This window comes from Macrobrachium nipponense, chromosome 40, assembly GCF_015104395.2.
Source record: "Macrobrachium nipponense isolate FS-2020 chromosome 40, ASM1510439v2, whole genome shotgun sequence".
NCBI lineage: Eukaryota > Metazoa > Arthropoda > Malacostraca > Decapoda > Palaemonidae > Macrobrachium > Macrobrachium nipponense.
The window spans coordinates 5,649,000-5,653,999 of record NC_061101.1 but is presented as its reverse complement, the minus strand read 5'-3'; positions in this window follow the sequence as shown (position 1 = coordinate 5,653,999).

Below are 5,000 nucleotides of genomic sequence, written 5' to 3'. Positions count from 1 at the left end.
TCCTTATTCTGTGTATCCCTAATGACACTCGTGTTTGTACGTTTTTTGATAATTGCATCATCTCAATTAATTCATAGGTTCAATTTATTCAAAATGTGAGCTAATTTTGTTTCAAGATACAGAAATTCACTTTCAGCTCTAATGAAATTTCCTTTTTCGTAAAATATAGCTTTTAATGTTGTATAAGATTACTTCCAAATTACGTACTAAGTTTTACGAACATTGACTTTTAGAGGTTTAAAGGGACTTTAATATTCAATCTTAGATATTATAACCGCATTGTTGGTCTTTACATTAGTCTTATCAGATTTGGTTTACATAAATCAGTTTATAAATAAATCAGTAACATTGCTAATTAATATTTTTTACGAGTTATGTTATCAATGTTTTTTCTTTCTATTATACGGCCCCCGATGATATTTCGTGTCGTGTTTTGAACACGTTCCTGTGTCTGGATTTATATGATGATTGCAATTAGGAATATTGATTGTCCTTATTCTTTAGGTGTAAAATTTGTTTGGTCTTCTGCAAGTAAATAGTAATGCCTCCTTAGGACGATAATATAGGAAGGCTTATCTGTTGGAGGATTTAAATGAAAAGAATTGTCCGGAAAGGTGGAATTATTGTGTATTAACCTTCTTCAAGGTCATTTCGTGAAAACCACTTCTGATATATCTGTTTTTCATGACTGTTAGAGTAACATCTTTCTGTGTTCCCAGAAAACAATCCTCAGTGCTATCGGTTTATGATGTAGTTGGTGATACTTAAAATTATTAAAAAGAACTCGTTTAATTCTAATCTTAATACCAGATAGCTGATGTTTCTGTACGTGAGGTAAATTTCCAACGAAATCCAGTGTTTATTTTCATGGTAAATACATCTGGTGCTTGTATAGCTGAAGGCTAAAGGATGTTTTTCTTCCTCTGGATACGCTAATCGTTTCTGATGCCGTCCTTTTAAGGGATTCCAGTTTCTTTTTCTGTCATGCAACGGGTTAATCCTCTCTGCAGGGGTTAGGCGAGGGATTTATTTATTTCATTAGGCAACTATATTCTCAGTCCCTCACAAATATTTTAATTTCGTTCCTGGATAATGAAAATCGGTAAATTGAGAACGAGCAGTAGAATCTCTCCATTTATAAACATATTCACGGATTTGACTGTTAAATTAATGAACTGTGAGTGAAAAATCTGTCCTTGGAACTTTGAATAGTTATATGACTAATTTTCAATAATAAAACAAACCCGCCTTTCTTTTATTTGAAAAAAATGCATTCTTTACATCTTATTATCACAGATTTAACGTGAATTCTTTCTGTATCACAAATATATATGTCATTTCAGCGCCTCAAAGAATACGGAAGCTAAAATAAAAGTGCTTTCATTTTAATCCAATTGTATTTTCACGACAACGAATGCGGAAAGCCTCAAGAAAACGTCAAAGGCCATACGCTTATTGCTTGCGTCATTATTTGATTCGTCAAAAAGCGGCTCTTCCACCCCAAGACTTACATCTTGGTAAACATCACTTTTGCTGCTGCTTCCAGGCGTTCCCGAAGAGCATCACCGCCATAACCGCGCTGTCAGAGAGGAAGGCGGGCATCTCTTAAGAATATTAGAAGCCATAACTTGCTCCGAACATCTTGTTAAAGCGACGCCTGGAGGAAGGCGTTGATGGAGCCATCACTTAGATGGCAAGCACGTCGGGCAGCTCCAAGTTTATGACAGCTCAATGCCTTGTAGGAATAGCAGAGAGAGGGAGCCGCCGTGTGCTCACGAGTCATCGGCGCTCTTGGGAGAAGAAAATGTTGATGTGGACGTTGTCTGCGATAAGGATTGCGGGAGAGAAATGGAACCATTATGGGTTTATATGGCGTAGAGGGGCTGTGGATGGTTTTGCTGTTTGCATTCTCTTGCAATAGTTCGCGTTGTATCATATGACATAAAATGCTTTTGAAGTTTTGGAAGTTTGGAGATTATTATTCATGATGATATTATATATAATTACCCCCTTCTAAGTGACAGCCGATATTCTCCTCTCTCTCTCTCTCTCTCTCTCTCTCTCTCTCTCTCTGAAACCCAGCATTTTTATTTTATTCGAAAGATATATTCTTATTTTTTCACGTTTACCCTACCGAGTAATTACCTAACTCAAGGTTACTCACCGTACTCGATGGAGAATCTAGATGAGAGAGAGAGAGAGAGAGAGAGAGAGAGAGAGAGTTGGAGGGCAGGGTTTGTTGTATTTCTATTTTACCTGAGGGACTTCGCAAACCAATTAGCATAATATTTTCATGCGATATATTCAACTATCGATGAGGAAATTATATTTAATAATAAAGAACCACTTCATTTGCTTTATCCTCCAGATGCGAATGTTGTTATTGTCCTTCCCGAGAATCGCCTTATCTTTCTCTAAATAGTAACACTTCTCGGTTTCATCACTCCAGTCTCCTGTGGTATGTTTTCATTTCGGAAGAAGGTTTGCAAGAAGGTACTTATGGAAGATGAGCGAATCATTTAGCATTCCCTCTGTGTTCTTGTGTGTTCTTTAGGGCCATTTTGTTGAAATGGTAAATGTAATAACTCCTGAAAATTCAAGACTTTTGCAATGTAACTAAAATGTCGAATTGATACCTCTTAAATATCTAAAGAAAGTCACATTGCAAATATAACTGTTGGACATCGTAGGAAATAGCAAAATCGTTTGTTAACCATGTATTTTATATTGCATTCTTCTATGTTTCATCAATTGTTTTGTATGATAACATAGTAATAGTCATTTATATCGTAAATTATTCAAATACCAAACGATTACAGGAGATATGTATAAAATTATTCGGCCATTGTTTCAATTTCCTAGTGGCTTTATAATCTGTGTCCAGTATACTATATATATATATATTATATATATATTATATATATATATATATATATTTATATATATATATATATATATATAATATATATATATATACAGGGTGTCCATAAAGTCCCAGTACCATTACAAGTATTTATTGCTCAGAATGGTACTGGGACTTTATGGACACCATGTTATATAAAGAGAGAGATACAAATTTAAAAGTTCAAGCAACAAAGCTAGTAAACATATATAACGAATTCTAATTACATCAAAACGTCTCCCAAAACAAGCTTTTGCCAAACCAACAACAGACTTGTGTGTTACTCTTTTCATGAGGCTTTCCATCTCTCTCCCCCCACCCCCCACCCCCCACCCCACCCCTTACACCCTCCCTCCCCCCCACAATAGTTATTGGATATCGATTGTTTATGAAAGACATGACTGTCCAAAAGGTGATAAGTACGAAGAGCGTATTGATCCTCGATCTGAAAAGGCGCCGATTCTTAAAGGGCGGTGTTTTAGAGGTGTGATTCTGGGGCTGGGGCTGTGCAGGGGGGGGGTGTTATTTATGGCCTGCATTAACGAGTGATTTATGACGTCGTGGGAGTTATTGGCCGCGTTCATTAAAACGGATTCATCTTGGATCGTTAATTATTTTTTTTAGATTGTTTTTAGATTTTGATGTTGTATCTCTTAAATACAAACAACAACAGCATTAATAGTAACAAAAATTATAATGATCATAATCTCGGATCAGTAATAGATAATAATAATAATAATAATAATAATAATAATAATAATAATAATAATAATAATATAAGAATTAATGGAGATAGCTCCACATAAGTAAATGTACATAAATCGTAATTTACATAACTGTGGATTTGTTTTTCACAATAATAACCTATAATAATAATAATAATAATAATAATAATAATAAGAATAATATAATAAATATACAGAGACCCAGAAATATACAGAGACAGGAGAATGACAGACAGAACATGAGGACTGGCACAACAAACCAATGCACGGACAATGCATGAGACAGACTAAAGAACTAGCCAGAGATGACACATGGTGCAATGGCTACAGAGGGGAGAGCTAAAGAAGAAAAACTGAAGGAATGATAACAGCGGCACAAGATCAGGCCCTAAGACCAGATATGTTCAAAGAACGATAGACGGAAATAACATCTCTCCCAATTTGTAGGAAGTACAATACGAAAAATGAAACCATAAACCGCACCAGCAAGCGAATGCCCGGCACTTGCACAGAACCAGTACAAAAAGAAGGCATGATTCAGTGGCAAAGCAACCTCCACTGGAGTCTGTGCAAGAAAAACATCAGCTACCTTGCAGTAATAAGTGGTACGAGCACCAACCTGAGGAGTGATAGAAACGATCAGGCAAAGATCCCTCTGGGACTATGGTATCAGAACAGAAAGGGTGATACGTGCAAACAGACCAGACGTGACGTTGATTGACAAAATCAAGAAGAAAGTATCACTCATTGATATCGCAATACCATGGGACGCCAGAGTTGAAGAGAAAGAGAGGGAAAAAATAGATAAGTATCAAGATCTTAAAACAGAAATAAGAAGGATATGGGATATGCCTGTGGAAATCGTACCCATAATCATAGGAGCACTAGGCACGATCCAAAGATCCCTGAAAAAGAATCTAGAAAAAAACTAGAGGCTGAAGTAGCTCCAGGACTCATACAGAAGAGTGTGATCCTAGAAACGGCGCACATAGTAAGAAAAGCGATGGACTCCTAAGAGGCAGAATGCAACCCGGAACCCCACACTATAAATACAACCCAGTCGAATTGGAAGACTGTGATAGAGCAAAAAAAAAAAAAAAAGAATAAATTAAAAGAAAAAATGATAATAATAAGCTCGTGAATATAGCACAGGGAGGACAAAGCCTAGTTTTCATCAAAGAAATAAGCAAACTAAATGCTGCTCGCTCTTCCAAAGGACATATTATTTTTCACGTTGATATTAGGTGTTGAAATGCCAGCAAAATATGAACTGATAAAACCAAATGTTACGTGTATCTGCAATATGAAGTCAAAATGTTAACTTTTTATCTATATGTCAAGTCACCAATATGAAATTGTCAATTTTTGGCACT